This window comes from Elaeis guineensis, chromosome 7, assembly GCF_000442705.2.
Source record: "Elaeis guineensis isolate ETL-2024a chromosome 7, EG11, whole genome shotgun sequence".
NCBI classification, from domain to species: domain Eukaryota; kingdom Viridiplantae; phylum Streptophyta; class Magnoliopsida; order Arecales; family Arecaceae; genus Elaeis; species Elaeis guineensis.
Window position 1 is genome coordinate 67,915,356 of NC_025999.2, and position 18,373 is coordinate 67,933,728.

Below are 18,373 nucleotides of genomic sequence, written 5' to 3' on the forward strand. Positions count from 1 at the left end.
ATTATATTTTGATCGGATCACTTGACTATTCGAGCTGACCCATGTCAGCTAGGTAAATCAGTGTGACTGATTTAGGTGCTCCTAGACCAGCCCTTTTAATGGTCTCCCTTAAGCTGACTTGGTGAAGCCAGTGGGAGGATCATGATAAGCTGGTTCATCTGACCTCCTCCTCTAAATCAATTAAATCTCTAAAATTATTAGGTCCTTAAAATAAAATAGTTATGGTGATAACTAGATCATAGCCTCCCATTAAGTGGATGATAATGGGTCCATCAGTTGGATAATCATTGGAGGCCCAAAGGCCTGGTGCTTATCGGCTGATGGAATTATCATTCATAATATGATTTCTTGACTGCATCTTTCTAAATGGTGGTTAGGTTAGCCAACCAAAGTTGGGCCTAATCATTCATTGGCTAGATGGGCCAAGTATGGTCATGTTAATGGTTGGACCTAACCAGACCTTTTCAGTGGAGGCCAAAGCCTACTGATTAGGGACTGGGGCAAAATTAAAATTACTAAAAATTATTTAGAGAAATAATTGGTTATGAACCTACCCTTAGATGTACATGGGTTGGCCAACCAAAGTTGGGCTTGTGTGCAGTCTAAGTGGATTCTAGTACCCACTAAGGAATTAGGGTAATTCCTCGAATTGGAGGTAGAGGCTACCAATTCGAATAAAATAGTGGAGAAACTTTTGATTAAAGTCAAATCTTTAGGTTTAATGAATCAATTACTAATTAGGTTATGATTTTCTTTGTGCAGATATGGCCACTTTCCTATCGCTCCGATCATTGTTGGACAATGATAAGTTGGTGGGACCCAACTTCGGTAGCTGGTACCGAAAGTTGAAGATAGTCCTGGAGCATGAACGGATCCTATATGTGATAACGGATCCTGCACCTGAGGAGCCAGCTGCCAATGCACGTGGAACAGTCAGAGATACTTACCAGAAGTGGCTCAGTGACGGACCATGGTGGCTGCATCATGCTGGCTGCCATGAGCGATGAGTTCAGTCGCAGATTTGAGACGGCTCAGCCAAAGGACATGCTTCAAGTGTTGGAGGATGCCTTTGGCACACCGATGACGTGAGAGGCACAAGACTAGTTGTGCCATCTTCAATGCCAAAATGGGATGGTGCCTCTGTCACTGATCATGTATTGTACATGATCGAGCTGATGGAGCATTTGAGCAAGCTCGGCTTTTCTTGCATGAGCAGCTTGGAAAGATGCAATACTGAACTCGCTGCCAAGTCTTATCTCCCATTCCTCACTCATTATAGAATGACAAAGCCTGAAGTAAACTACCATGGGTTACTGAGGTTGCTTCAAAACTTTGAGAAGAATCAACCAACTCCACAAGGAGTCGGTGAACTTAGTGGAGGTTCGTCTTCTGGTTCTCGACCCTTTAAGAAAGGAAGAAGAACAAGAAGAAGAAAGTGAAAAAGGTGCAAGTTCAGGCTGGGACATTCAGTGCAGGCTCCAGACCAAAAAGATCAAGCCCGATAAGAGTCAAGCTGAATGCTTCTTTTGCAAGAAGGGGGCACTGAAAAGAGAACTGTCCTCAGTACAATTGCCTCTCCTGACCCGAACAGGCAGAGAAAGAGCAAGCTGTTGCTGGGCAAGGTATTTATATATAACTCCTTGTAATTTCTCTATTTGTGATATAACTGACTGGGTATTGGATACCGGTAGCCCTTACCATATTTGCAATTCGTTGCAGGGTTGCAGGTCAGTAGGAGATTCGGCAAGGTGAGGTTCCTGAAACTTGGAGATGGAAGACAGTTCAGTTCTAGCATTAGGAATCTTGAAACTTGTATTTGAATCCATATCGTTGTTCTTAATGATTATCATTTCTGTCTCAGTTTCTTTTTAAATTTATTTCTGTAGGCCTTCTGGCCAAAAATGATTATGAATTTCAATAAAGAAACAAGTTTGTAATATCATTATGAATGTGTTACTATTTTTTTGGGACATTTGAACCAATGGTGGTGTATATGTTATCACAACCTGTTAACATAGTCTATTCTACTGGCAAGCACCCTAGATTAGATAGTGTGTCAGATATCTACTTATGGCACTGTAGGCTAGGTCATATAAACAAGAACAGAATAAACAGGTTGACTCAAGAGGAAATCCTCGAAGTCAGTGATTGTGAATCCTTTCAACCTGTGAGTCCTGTCTTCTTGATAAAATGACAAGTCACCTTTTACTGAAAAAGGTGAGAGAGCTACTGAGCTCTTGGGCCTAGTACATACTGATGTATGCGGCCCATGAGCACAAGTGCTAGAGGTGGATATTTCTACTTCATCACTTTCATGGATGATCTATCCAGATATGGATATGTCTATCTGATGAAACATAAGTCGGATTCATTGAAATGTTCAAACGATTCGAAGTGAAGTAGAAAAATAAACTGAAAGAGTATTAAAAACTCTTCGGTCTGACCGAGGAGAAATACCTTTCTGTGAGTTTCTCACATATCTAGAGAGAATGGGATTCTCTCCCAATGGACTCCTCCAGAACACCACAGCATAATGGTGTGTCTGAAAAGAGAAATCAGACTCTGTTAGACATGGTCCGATCCATGATGGGTTTTGCCAGCTTGCGATATCTTTCTGGGATATGCACTCGAATCGGCCTGTTATCTATTAAATAGGGTTTCCAAGTAAGTCTATTAATTAAGACTCCATATGAGATATGGACAGGGCGTAAGCCAGCACTTTCACACCTTAGGGTCTGGGGTGCCCGACCTATGTCAAACGTTAGTTACAGATAAACTTGGACCTAGGTCTGACAAATGCACATTCATAGGGTACCCCAAAGAGATCAAAGGATATTTTTCTACATACTGATGAACAAAAGGTGTTCGTCAGCTTAAGGCAACCTTTTTAGAAAAGGAGTTCTTGGTGAAGGAATCGTTGCCTCTAAGGTTGAACTTGATGAAGTTCAACAGGTAGAAGGACCGACACCAAAGCTGAACCTGAGTCGGATTTGATTAGATCAGATTCGAAGCCCAATGTACCTGCACCATTAAGACGATCCGATAGAGTACCACATCAGTCGGACAGATACTACAGTTTCTTGGTCGGAGATGGTGATCCCATCAAACTCGATGAGAACAATGAGGATCCGATCACCTATATGGATGCAATACAGGAGATCTGATTCGAAAAATGCTTGAAGTCCATGAAATCCGAAATGGAGTCCATGAAGGTCAACGATGTATGGACATTGGTTGACCCACCTGAAGGGTTAAATCCATTGGGTGTAAATGGGTCTTCAAAAAGAAGAGGGCACAGACGGAAAGGTGGAGACCTATAAAGCCGTCTGATTGCCAAGGGGTATCGTCAACATTATGGTATTGACTAATGAAGATATTTTCTCTGTGGCAATGCTCAAATCATTCGGATAATGCTTCAATAGCTATCCATCTGGATTATGAGATCTAGCAGATGGATGTAAAGATAACTTTCCTGAATGGAGAGCTGACGAAGAGGTGTATATGATACAACCTGAGGGATTTACATCCACAGATGAGTCCAAGTGTGCAAGCTTCAGAGATCCATTTATGGATTGAAGCAAGCTTCTCGAAGTTGGAACATGCATTTTGATAAGGTGATCAAAATGTATGGCTTCATTAAGAAGGGAGAAGAGCCCTGCATCTATAAATGGATAAATGTCCAGTTGTGGTATTCTTTATCTTGTACGTGGATGATATTCTCTTAATCGGAAATGACATCCCCGCACTACAGGAATAAAAGTTTGGTTGTCATCCAGTTCTCCATGAAGAACTTGGGTGAAGCATCCTACATCCTAGGGATGAAGATCTATAGGGATAGATCTAAAAAGATGCTTGGGTTATCCCAGTCACGTACATAGACACTGTGCTGAAGAGTTCAGCATGAAGAATTCCAAGAAGAGCTATCTACCGATAGGCCATGAAATTTCTCTCTCTAAGAAGGATTGTCGACAACTCCTGAAGAGAGAGAGCATATGAGTAGAGTCCCATATGCTTCGATCGTGGATCTATCATGTACGCCATACATGTACAAGACCAGATGTGGCATACTCACTAGGAGTAGTGAGTAGATACCAATCTGATCATGGAGAAAATCACTGGAAAGTGGTTAAAGCCATCCTTAAGTATTTGAGAAATACTAAGGACCAATGGTTGGTTTATGGCGAGTCAGATCTGAAACTTATGGGGTTACAGACTCCAGCTTTCAATCTGACCATGATGACAGCAGAAGCATATCGGGTTATATCTTTACTCTGAATGGTGGAGCCATCTGCTGGAAGAGTTTCAAGCAGCATATGTGGCAGACCTGTTTGCGAGGTGGAGTACATCGCAGCATCGGATGTCATGAAGAAGCTGTGTGGCTGAAAAATTCATCACCGAGCTCGGAGTAGCACCCTCCCTCGATGGTCCATCTTGCTCTACTGTGACAGCACTGGTGCCATAGCTCAGGCGAAGGAACCCAAAGCACACCAGTGGACGAAGCACATTTTAGTCGCTTCCACTGGTCCGAGGAGATCGTGGATCGAGATGACGTCGACCTTCAGAAGATCGACAGAAAAGGAGAACCTGGCCGACCCCTTCACTAAAGCCCTGGTGATAAAGGAGTTCGACAATCACAAGTCGAAGATGGATATTAGATACTGTGCGAGTGGCTTTAGGACAAGTGGGAGTTGTTGAAAATATGTCCCAAAAGCCAATCGTCAAGCTGTTGACGGTTGAGCAATCAAGTATTGTAATTGATTTATTAATAAATAAAATATATTTTTGGTATTTTCATCATAAGTTTTCATCTTTAATGAACTCCATTGTTATGATGAAGTCCTTAGGACTATTTAAGTTGATAAAGAGAAGATTTATCGATTAGTCCTTAAAATTGTTCATGACCAAATGATAGGCTGTTAATAAGGATGACAGCTTCTATCAAGCATAGATCGCTGTAGGCCATATGGGTTAATTATCCTCTTAACCAAGGAGTGTGGAGATATTGGTATGGCATACAGGTGAGATGTAAGGGTACATCATCATTGAATGTGACCAACTCCAGAGTATTCTACTGTCGATAATATCTCTGATGGGATATAGGTATAAGTGTCCCTTAGACCTAAGATCGCCTCAGTGACTTGCAAACAACTCACTGTGCTTTGGTACTGGACTAACTAAATTTCTAATTCAGTGACGGAAGGCTTCTGGGCATAGTCAAGTACTTACGAAGTTAGAGTGTGATCGAGATAGGATTGACCACTCCAAGAGTTGGAGAAGAATGAGTTGCTGTATTTCAATTTAGCAAAATCTTGGCCAGGGTAATCCATCAGATAGATTTGATATTTTGAAATACAATGTAGACAACCTGATCAGAGTTGACAGTTGAACTCTGAGGTGTCCTATGATCATTTTGGTCAAGGGGATGAATTATATGGAAACTATATCCCATGGATTCTAAGGATGTTGTTCTACACATTCGATCTATCTGACCATCGGATACCATTGCTAGATGGTCACTTTGATTGGTACAAAAATTTATTTCTGTGCTACTGACTTAGGTTCGAACCTATGAGATTACACACATTAGAGTTCACGATCCGTTCAGATGGTTAATCAATGATTAAGAATCATTCTAGGGTTAAACGATCAATATGATTGATATTTAACCTAGTGCAAGTGTTGCAGGAGGATCGATTAGTAATTTGATTGCTAATTGACTTAATTTGATTAAACCAATGAGCTGAGATTAAGTCTAATTAAATATAATTTAATTAGATTTAGTTTGGACTTGATTGGATCAAGTCCAATTGGTTTATTGGATTAGCCAAGTGCAAGAAAAAATGAGTCCTAGTTCAATTACGACTTGGGTCAACCTAATTTCTAATTGATTAAAAAATTAAAATAGATTTAAATATAATTTAATCTGATTAAATTAGATTCTTAATTGGGTTAAACCTATTTTGGTTGGGTTTATCTAATTTTGGTTTGATTTGGTTTGAGAAACCAAATTAAAACAAGCCATAAGATAGAATCCTAGTAAGACTAGGATTCTACCTTGCGCCACATAAGCCCCACACGCCCTCTCTCTTATTTCATGCCAATTTTCTCTTATTTTGTGTGACAAAAATCCTCTCCCAGGTCTTCACCATGCCCAAAAGGTTTCCTCTCTTCTTTCTTACATGGAAGATGGTTGTGGATTAAATCAAAGTAGGAATAAGTTTGGATTTCAAATTCTATGAGATAGAGTATTAGAAATCTAAAACTCTTTCCTTTTTGCAATGATTTTACTCAAATTTTTTTTGAGATTTTTATGAGTTTTATGGCACTTGATAGGTACCCTTTGCTATTGGTCCATTCATAAAAAGAAGGAGGGGGCGCCCAAGAGTTGGGCGCCCCTTATCTTGCCATGTTTGGATAAATTTTGACTAGGTATTTGACTTAGACAGAAATTCTATCATATCTCTCCATATAAAATGAATTTTTTTATAAAATTTTTGTGAAAAATAGATCAAAGAGAGTCCTTTGGGTATTCCAAAAATTAGAGAGAAAGAAGATTGGAGCATGGAGATATAATAGACACAAGATAGAGTGTCTAGAGAGAGCAAAGAGAAGAAGAAGAGGGTCTTCTTCTAGGGTTGTTGTGTTCATCTCTTCCCTTCCTCCATCTTGAGTTTTCTGAGAGAATATCAGATCTAAAACTCTTCCTCCTACTTCTCATCTTTGGAAGAGTCCAAATCAAGAAGAAGGAGGCACCTGATCAACCATCGAAGAAGGATCAGCGCGCAGTACTAGCATACAATGCTGATTTTTTGGAGCAGAACTTCTGATCGAGATTCATGGGCTCGTGTGGATGACTCTTAGAGGCCGAATGCATGTGTGGCTTGCAACATCATCCTCAAGCTCTGATCAGAAAGGTTAGAACGTCTAACTTGCAAGGTAATAGATCTGATCTATTGTTTATTATATATATTAGATGTAGCATAGAAACATGTTGATATGATCAACATGTAGTTCATTCTCTATATGTTTTAATTTTTGATTTAATTCCATGTAATAATCATGTAATAAAATCTTAGATCTAGAGATTCTCTAATTTTATAAAATAAATTTTGATTTATTTTAATCTTCCACTGCGTGATCTTGAAAAAATTTCAAGATCTAATCCTGAAATCCTAGATCTGGTTCCTTCACAAGTATCTTCTAATGGCTAGCCCTAAGCATCCTGTTAGATGTATGCTCTAAAAGCTAGATTGGCTGACACTTGTAAAATTTTCTAAGAACATATTTTGTAATGTTGATATATAAATTAATAAAATTAGATTTATTTTTATATATATTTATATTAAATTATGTTTATGTATCATCCATTGAGTTAATAGATATAATGATATATATTCTCAAGAGTTAAAAATTTCAGACATATGTTATTAATAATTAATTCATAAATTACTTTCGATCGTAGGATCATCATGGAGATGGTGCTTGATTCGGAGAGATTGGTGCACAATCGCTTCCTTAGGATAGATGGATCTTGAATCTATGGTGTGGAGACATCGAAGCGAGAGTGCAAGTGCTTGTTAGGAACAAGGATACTGAGCGTCACTAAACATGAGTAGTCACTAGGATATCTACTTTTTCGTCAGTGACTAAACTTGATACTACGGTAGTGTGAGTAGTTCTCAGACCTGTGGTGCCTCAACTGTTAATAGTAAGAGTGCTATAGTTTGACTACACCATAACTCGATCTTCTAGCCATACGAAGCTTTGAGGTATAGGTTGGCTGCAGTAGATTTATTATAGAATTAGGATGCACACCAAGATAGGATCTATTGACCTCAGTAGATGAGTAGTCCTATATAGATCATGACACTGAGTCGTAAAGCTCATGGCCTTAGTAGTGTGAATGATGGAAAGGTGTTTCTAAAAGGTTTCACAAGTGGACTTGAGTCGATTAAATCTAACATATGACAAGAATGAGGTTTGACAAGTTACTTTAACTTCTATCTTGTCAGAACTCATGATAAAAGAACCGAATCACATGACAATCACACCTAGAGGTTCAAGCATTCGATTCTGATGGGTTGCTACTATATATTGCTAGGTATCACTGATGGATTGTGAGATCAATTAAAATTATCTCAATGATCGATAATTCAAAATTAGATGAATTGGAAGGAGTTTCAATCTATTGAAAAGAGTTTCAATGATATTGATAATGGACATCACAATATATCTCACTACTAAATAGAATTGAACCTATGAGGTCACACAAATAAAGATTTTGATCTAAGATTGCACAGTTGGGCTCACATGGTCTAATTAGATTAGGATTAATTAAATTTTAATTTTAAATTTAAGAAAATCATGCTAGCACATGATTGAACCCATTTTCTTCTTAATTTGGGTTCCCTATTAAATAGAGCTTGACAAAATCAAAGCTAGCTCTTTAGGACAACAAGAGTTGGAGTCCCTGAAGCCTTCCCATGTAAGAATTAATTGGCGCCCCATATTTTTATTCGTGAGATATCAGGAGAGAAAGGGTGGGATGCCCCTTTCGATAAAATCCAGGGGGCATGCAACCCCAGTGGATAAGGGAGAAAGGATAGGGGCTTCGCCTCATTTGAATTTGAGTTTAAATTTGAAGAGTTCTAATTTAAAATGGTGGAGAGATAGAGATAAGGAGATTGTTGGGATTTGATGCCTCAAATTTAATCTACAAGAGTGAAAACTCAGATGCAAAGAAGCCTAGCTCAAAGAGAATGTTGCGAGGAGCCCAAAAATGTGGAATAGTGGGACCTACAGCATGCAGACCAATGGGGCCCGTAGCATGTAGGCCCGAAGGTAGACCAAGGGGCCGCAGGGCACGGCCCAAGCCAGTGCACGGGCGTGCACGGCCCATGCGGGTGCGTGCAAGGTGCAGTGCTGCCCTTCACATGGTCCATCACGGACCAATGGTCCATAGGAGGAGGCGTGGATCGGCAACATGTTTTTCAAGCGATTCTCATGGTCCACTATGAATCAGAGACATTTCACATGCAATTCTCTCATGATTGCATGATCGAACAAGTGCATTTTTGGTGCCGGGCATGATCCAACGATGAGATGGCTTGTTTGGATGCTATTCGGAGTCTTATCTCTGATCTGGGCTTAGATTGAGGCCTTTAAAAGGCCCTATGGGCAACAGAGAAGGACGGGGAAGTAGTAGAGGCTCTGGTAGCAGCTAAAAGAAGTTCGGTGAGTGCCGACAGCATACAGTCCACAGAGTAGATGTAGGCAGAGCATCGAGGGTAGAGCAAAGCATCAGGCAGAGCACGATAGAGGCATGATGTAGCGGTTTGCATCATAGGAAGTGTACAGGAGCATCGAGGATCTGGTACTAGCAGGCCTGTGAGAAGATTTTCTTGGGAGATTTTGAGAGAGCTTTTGTGAGGGTAGCTTCTAGTTGAGAGAGATTTGTGTACGAAGAGTTGAGAGTATGAGGATCTCCTCTTGTACTTATTTTCTCTTTCATAGTGAAGCTTGCATGCCCTGTGGAAGTAGCACTTGGGCTATTCCATGTACTTGGTTATATATTCTTATTTTTATTTTTTTTTTCTTCTTGCTACAATGAGTGGTACCGGATCCTGTCCAATAAATGGTATCACAGCTAGGTGGTTCCAGGGTGGTGTTGGATCCTAACAAGTGGTATCAGAGTTAGGAGGTACTAGTGCAAGGTTGCAATGGCAGTGATCAAGATTGAAGATGGAGAAGACAAACACAATTAAGATAGAGATCAACCACAAAGGGTTGATCGATACTCTCTTGTGCAAGGAGGAGCCATCTACATTGAAGATGCTAGCAGAAGTCCAGTACGAGGTAGAGCTTCGAGTGGAGATGGATCAGACACGAGATGGAAGACTTGGGAGGATGAGAAGTGATGTCGTTAAGAGGCTATCTCGAGTAAATCTCAGATCAAAGTACATGACGGAGATGGGATCGAGCGGTTAGGCTCAAGTCCCATGTTTGCCCATCCATGAATAGTAGGCAATTGCCCTAGGGCATAGGGGCGAGAAGATCCAAAAGCTCTCAAAATCAGGTGGAGGTTAAATGTCAAGCTGAGGTAGAGATTGTTGAGATTTGATGCCTTGAATTTGACCTACAAGGGTGAAAACCCAAATACGGAGAAGCTCAGCTCAAAGAGCACATCATGAGGAGCCCAAAAATATGAAATAGTGGGACCTGCAGCGTGCAGACTAGTGGGGCCTGCAACACGTAGGCCCAAAGACAGACCAGGGGGCCACGGGGTGTGGCCCAATAGCCTGGTCTGGCCCAGGCCAGCGCATGGGCAAGCCCAGGCATGCATGGGTGTGTGTGGGCCTGCTGCTGGCACGCGGCCCATGCAGGCACGTGCGGGCATGCGCAGGCCAGCTACGAGCGTAGCCTAGTGGGTGCGTGGGTGCACATGAGGCCTAGTGCAACCCTTCATGTAGTCCATCATGGACTGACGATCCATAAGAGGAGGCATGGATAGGCAGCCCATTTCCCAAGCAATTCTTGTGGTCCACCATGATCGAAGATGTTTCACATGCGATTCTTGTGCGATTACATGATCGAATGGGCATAGTTTGGTGCCAGGCATGATCCAATGGTGAGATGGCTTGTTTGGGTGATATTCGAAGTCTTGTCTCTAATCTGGTCTCAGATTGAGGCCTTTAAAAGGCCTTGTGGACAACAGACAAGGAAAGAAAAACCACAGAGGCTCTAGTAGCAATTGAGAGGAATTCGATAAGCATCGAGAGCATGCAACCCGTAGAGCAAATGCATGCAAAGCATTGAGGGTAGAATAAAGCATCAGGCAGAACACGACAAAGGTATGATGTAGCAATTTATATCACAAAAAGTATCCAGGGATGCTGTGGATTCTGATATTGGTAGGCCTGTGAGAGAATCTTCTTGGCGAATTTTGAGAGAGCTTTTGTGAGGATAGCTTTTAGTTGAGGGAGGTTTGTGTATGGAGAGTTGAGAGTGTGAAGATCTTCTCTTATACTTATTTTCTCTTTTATAGTGAAGCTTGCATACCCCGTGAAAGTAGCACTTGGGCTATTCTACGTACATTGATTATGTATTTTTATTTTTATTTTTTCTTTCTTCCTGCTACAATGAGTGATACCGGATCTTATCCAACAAGTGGTATCATAGCTAGGTGGTGCTAGGATGGTGTTGGACCCCAACAAGTGGTATCAGAGCCAGGAGGTACTAGCGCAAGGTTACAGTGGTGGTGATCAAGATTGAAGATGAAGAAGACAAGCATAATTAAGATGGAGATCAACCGCTAAAGGTTGATCAATGCTCTTGTGCAAGAAGGAGCCGTCTATATGGAAGATGCCAGCAGGAGCCCAATACGAGGTGGAGCTCCAAGTGGAGATAGATCGGACATGAGATCAGAGACTCGAGAAGATGATAAACAACATTACCAGGAGGCTATCTTGAGTAGATCTCAGATCAAAGTATATGATAGAGATGGGATCGAGTGGCCTGGCTCGACTCTTATATTTGTCCATCCATGAGTAGCAGGTAATTGCCCTAGGGCATAGGGGCGAGACGATCCAAAAGCTCTCAAAGTCAGGTGGAGGTCAAATATTGAGTTGAGGTAGAAATTATTAGAATTTGATATCTCAAATTTAACCTATAGGAGTGAAAATCTAGATGCAAAGAAGCCCAGCTCGAAGAGCACATTATGAGGAGCCCAAAAATATGGAATAATAGGACTTGCAGCATATGGACCAGCAAGGCCTGCAGCACGTAGGCCTGAAGGCAGACCATGGGGCCATAGGGTGCAGCCCAACAACTTGGCACGGCCCAAGCCAGTGCACGAGCCAGCCCAGGCACGCACAAGCATGTGCGGGCCAGCAGTGGGTGCAGCCCAGCAGGCGCATGGCTCACATGAGACCCAGTGCTGCCCTTCACATGGTCCATCACAGACCGATGGTCCATAAGAGGAGGCATGGACCAGCAGTCCATTTCCCAAGCGATTCTCCTGGTCCACATGGATCGAAGATGTTTTACATGTGATTCTCACGTGATTACGTGATTGGACAGGCAGAGTTTGGTGTTGGGCATGATCTAATGGTGAGATGGCTTATTTGGGTGATATTCGAAGTCTTGTCTCTGATCTGGGCTTGGATTGAGGCCTTTAAAAGGTCCTGTGGGCAACAGAGAAGGAAAGAAAAGCAGCAGAGGCTCTGGCAGTAGCTGAGAGGATTTTGATGAGCACCGAGAGCATGTAGCCCACAGAGCAGACGCAGGCAAAACATCGAGGGTAGAGCAAAGCGTCAGGCAAAGCATGGCAGAGGCATGATATAGTGATTTGCATCATAAGAAGCATCTAGGGGCATCGAGGATCCTGATACTGGCAGGCCTATAAGAGGATCTCTTTGGAGGATTTTGAAAGAACTTTTATGAGGGTAGCTTTTAGTTGAGAGTGGTTTGTGTTTGGAGAGTTGAAAGTATGAGGATCTCCTCTTGTACTTATTTTTTTTTTATAGTGAAGCTTGCATAACCCATGCAAGTAGCACTTGGGCTATTCTACATACTTGATTGTATATTCTCATTTTTATTTCTTCTTTCTTTCTACTACAATGAGTGGTATTGGATCCTATCCAACAAATGGCATCACAGCTAAGTGGTGCCAGGGTGGTGTTAGACCCCAACAGGGATTGCATCCATTTAAATTTGAAGGAGTCTTATCCCCTTGTGGATGAGATAAGGGATTCCATCCTATTTGAATTGGAATGGCACCCCCAATTGCTTTCTTGTGGATTTTCTACGAAGAAATGAGAGAAGGAAGAGGGTGCCCCACGAGAGTCCTTCTACTTTAAGTCATTTGATGACTTAAAGCCTAAGGACTCTTAGGTTACTAAAATCTATAAATAGGGACCCCTGCCAAATGGTTTTTAATATCACATCAAAAAATTTAAAGCTCCCCTCTCTTCTCCATGCCTTCTCCCTCTCCTCTCTACTCTCTCCTCTTCTCCCATGGCCAAAGGAGTTGGGCTGCTCCATCTGGTGTGCTCGAAGAGTTGGGTGCTGATAGATCTATGCAAAAGAAGAAGAAGGCTACGATCAAGGGTTGATCGTGATTCTGTCGAAGATTAGATCAAAGGCAAATCCAGGAGCTTACTAATCTATCTTGGTGAAGATTGATTGAAGTCAGAGAAAGTATCCGAGTTTGAGTTTGAGTGGATAACCATAGAGGCCGGACACATATGCGGCTTGATGCGGAACCTCAACTCCATGATCATCGGATAGCGATGAATCACTACCCGTGCAAAGGTGAAGATGCGATCATCATGATTAAATAATTAGTTTAAAATAGTTTTAAATACTTTTGATCTTATATTCATGATCGATCTGACATAGATCGAGATGCGATCTTGATCGGATCGCATGTCAGATAATAATTTTTGAATTCTGCTGCACCTTGATTTAATCAATTGGACGTATGATCTTTCCTTCAGCTGGTATCAAAATCAGGTTGTAGGTATCATGCATCGAAGATCAAGATCATATCTAAATCAGATTTGATCTAAAGTAGTGTTTAATTCTAAAATTAAATTAGATTAGATCTAATTTGAAGCATGCATCTGAATTAGATTAGGTTTGAATTTCAGCCTTTCAATTAGATCAGCATGATTAGATTAAGATCTAAAAATCAGATTTAATAGATCTAAAATTTTTTATTAAAGTTCCAGATCGTTGAATGTTATGAGATTAATGTGTTAACTAGAATTTTTCAGATCTGAATTTTTGTGATGCATGAGAATAATATCATACATGAGATGTATAATCTGAATTTTATGTGATACATGAGATGTTTGGTATGAGATGATCATAGGTAGATCTATGTTGCATGAGATGTATATGATTAGATTTGAAATACATGAGATGTATAGCCCATGATCATGATTAAATCTCTTTTATGTTAGATGTTTTATTTAATGGCTATAGATTAGATCTATCATGTATGCCATAGAGTCTAAGGTTAATCTAGGATCATCTTGACATAAGGTTGCCCTAGCATAATCGGTGTTATACTGTATGGTTGTCCAGGATGAGACTAGATCATGCCATTAATCAAAATTAAAGTCATCTTATACATAAAAGGATTTAATCACACATAAAATCAGATTGTGTTTCATGAATACATGTAGTGGTCGCACTGAATCACTACAACCCTTGATGTAGGGTGTATCATGAACTCAAACTAAAAATGGTTGTGCTTGCATTTCGTCGTGGGGAATCGAAGCGAACTCAATCTCAAATTGGTGGACAAATTTAGTGTCTAAGATAAGAATTTAGATAGTGGTTTCTTAATTAGGACCGTTGCCACTGATAGAGGGGAGCCTCCCACCCATCTTATCTTACCTAGCCATTTTAGGGACCAATTTCAATTTTGTAGTGCTTAAGGTTGAGTCCACTGCATTTGTGTTGCACCATGGGTTCGATCTTAGTCAGACCAAGTTAGGATCTCTTTAGTAGATCCAATCTAATTATAGATTTATATAGGATGTGATAAACAATTAAACCTAAGAGACCTAAATTAAAATCTTCTCATAAAATATTAAGTCTAGTGATCTTCCACCATTGTAGATGTGCAGGCCCTTCTAGGTGTTGACTATTCTCAGTTGGTTACAGTGGTTCAATTACATCAAGGAAGATGCAACCACTCTATAGCATGAGATGCTCTAGGTAAAGATGGGTTGGGCCCAATAACTGTTAGGTGAGGCTTTAGGACTTGGAGACCGAAGTTGGCTGTAATATGTTTAGAGAAATATTGAATAAATATTATCCACTTATCGACTGATACATCATCAATAACTATTAGATAAGGTGGTGTGCCAATCAGTGGGACCGCAGCACCCACTAGAAATTCAAAATCATGGAGGTTTCCATTTTTCCACCTGAAGAGTATGGATGATTTGAGGAAATAGTGGGAGTGTAGGTTTGTTTTTAAAATAAATCCTCTAAAACAAACTAATTAAGTCAATTACAAAATCTAACTAGAAATCTTCATCTCTCTATAGGAAATGTTTGCTTCAAACCCTCTTGCCTGCATCCTAGAGACCAATAGACTGATCGGACCAAATTTTAAGGATTGGCTCTAGAACCTTAAGATTGTCTTGAGTTCCAAAAAGATAGCCTATATATTCAATCAGGACCTCACCCCTTTACTAGCCTGTCCGATCATTGATCAGAGAGCATCTCATGATAAGTGGTTAGACGATGATAATAAGGTTAGGTGCTATATGTTGGCCTCAATGTCTAATGAATTGCAGTGCCAACATGAAGATATGAAGATTGTCAGGCAGATTCTGACTCATCTATAAGAGTTATATGGTGAGCAGAGCCATGCAACTCACTATGAAGTATCCAAGTGACTCTTCAAAGTAAAAATACATGATGGATAGTCGTTCACGAGTATTGTTTGATAATGATCAAAGATCTAGAGGAGCTTGAGAAGCTCGGGATGTTAACAGACAAGGAGTTATAGATTGACCTTATTCTGTAATCTCTTACTGATTCATATACACAGTTTATCATAAACTACCATATGAACAAGATCCAATGCACCAACGTCGAATTACTGAACATATTGGTAATGATTGAGGAAATCTTAAAGAGTTTAAGGGGCTTTATTCTCACTGTGGAGTGGACTTCTTTTAAGAAAAAGTCTAATGGAAAGAAGAAAAAGTCTACAAAAAAACAGAAGTAGAGAACAAGCTGAAAAAAGAAGTTCCAAAGAAAAAATCATCAAGAAAGAAAAGTATTTCCACTATAATAAGAAGCAAAACTACCTTGCCTACCTGACGAACCTGAAGAACAAGAAGGAAGGCACACCTTCTGAAGGTATGCTTGTTATAAAAATTAATCTAACAATTTCTTCTACATCCAGTTGGATGATAGACTCCGGATCTAGTGCTCATCTGTGCATTTCTATCTAGAGTCTTAAGGATAGCAGGAGGCTGAGGGAAGGCAAAATAATCCTATGAGTCGAGAACAGAGCAAAGGTTGCTGCTGTAGCTATGGGAACATAGCTTTTATGACTATCGTCAGGGATAAGTTTAGTACTTAAAAACTATTACTATGTACCTACTGCGAGCAGAAATCTAATTTTTATCTCCTGTTTCATACAAGAAGACTATATAATTAGTTTTTATAAGGATCACTGTAATATTTATTTTGAAAATAAAATGATTGAAAGTGATTTTTTATTAACAGTCTCTTTCAGCTACATATAGATGTGTCTGTAAACTGTATCGAGCAAGATGTGAATGCCATAGGAACTAAATGACTTAGAGATAAAAATTAACCAAAAGTACTTGTGGCACTTTAGGTTAGGTCATATCAGAGAAGACAGGATTAATAGATTAGAGAAAATTAGATTTTTGGGTTTGTTGACTTTCGAGTTATATCCGATCTGTGAGTCATACCTTCAAAGAAAAATGATCAAACTTTCCTTTGTAGGACACGAGGAAAGGATCATAGAGATACTTGCTCTAGTACATGCTGATGTATGCGGTCCATTTGATGTGCCAGTCAGAGGAGGTTATCTCTACTTTATAACCTTTACCAATAGCTACTCACAGTATGGGTATGTGTACATGAGACACAAATCTGAAGTCTTTTTTTTTTGTAAAAACAAGTCAGAAGCTCTTGAAAAGTTTAAAGAATTCAGAAATAAAGTAGAAAAGCAAACTAGAAAGTTCCTTAAGATTCTTTGATCAGATCAAGGAGATGAATACTTAGTGGAGAATTTATAAATTATCTCAAAGAGTATGGTATTGTCTCATAATGGACTCCATCTAGAATACCTTAACTCAATGGGGTTTCAAAATGGAGAAATCGAATCTTATTGGATATGGTTCGATCTATGATGAGCTTCACAGACCTTTCTGCTTTTCTTTGGGGTCATAATCTATTAACTACAATTTACTTGCTAAATAGATTCCATCTTAAACTATTACTATCACACCATATGAGATATGGCATGGTAAAAATCAAGTCTATGTCATCTTAAGATTTGTGGTTGTCTGGCCCATATTAAATAACAACATGTGGACAAGTTAGAAACTAGGTCCCTAAAAGCTTGATTTATAGAATATTCTAAGTAGTCTTTAGGATATTATTTCTATATCCTAAAGGACCACAATGTGATTGTGAGTTAAAATACTATCTTTCTTAAAAAATAGTTTATTCAAGATAGATGTATAAGGAGACAGATTGGACTCGAAGAAAAAATCTCAGAAGAGCAATGAGCTTCAAAACCTATGGAACCTATTCAACTAGAACCAATTCGCACATCTCCTCCTCCACCTCGTAAGTCTAGTAAGATTTACCATCCTCCTGAGAGATACTTAGATATCGTCACAGAGGATGTTGAGAAAATATTTCTCATTGGGAATAGGGTACATGGTGATGACCATAAAACCTATGATGAGGTGATATCAAATATCGACTCTGAGAAATGGTTAGAGGTAATGAGGATAGAAATTGACTCGATTACTCAAATCAAATCTAAATCTTAGTGGATCCACCAACAGGTAATGTACCTATTAGATGTAAATAGATCTACAAGAGAAAGATCAGTTTGGATGGAAAGATAGAGACCTTTAAAGCTAGGCTAGTGGCTAAAGGGTATAGTCAATACGAAGGCATTGACTATCATAAGATATTTTTGCTAGTTGCTATGCTTAAATCCATTCGGATATTGCTTGCTGTTGCAACATATCTCGACTATGAGATATGACAAATGGATATAAAAATAGCTTTCCTTAATTGATATCTTGAGGAAGATATCTATATGGAACAGTCATTGGATTTTACTTTTAATAGTAAAGATCACAAGGTTTGCAAGCTACAAATATCCATTTATGGACTCAAGCAAGCATCTCAGAGTTGGAATACATATTTTAATGATGTAATTAAATCATTTGGTTTCATCAAAAATGAAGAGAAATCATACATCTTTAAAAGGGTCAGTGAGAGTGCAGTCACTTTCCTCGTATTGTATGTGAATGACATCCTTCTAATTTGAAATGACATTCCCATATTAACGTCGGTCAAGTTGTGGTTGTCCAAAAAATTTTTTATGAAAGACTTAGGGGAAGCATCCTTTATCTTGGGGATAAAGCTTTATAGAGATAGATCTAAAAAGATGCTAGGATTATCATAGAAAATATACGTCGAGGAGGTGCTGAAGAGGTTCAATATGAAAAACTTTAAGAGAAGGCTTGTACCCTTCAGAAATGGAATGCATCTCTCCAAGAAGATGTGCCCCAACACATCAAAAGAGATAAAATACATGAGCAAGATCCCTTATGCTTCGGCCATAGGA

General features: G+C 39.7%; 1 pseudogene; it reads right to left on the minus strand.

Moving 5' to 3' along the window:
• LOC140859316 (transmembrane 9 superfamily member 11-like) overlaps positions 1-18,373 on the minus strand; it is a 169,231-nt pseudogene that overhangs the window by 74,613 nt on the left and 76,245 nt on the right.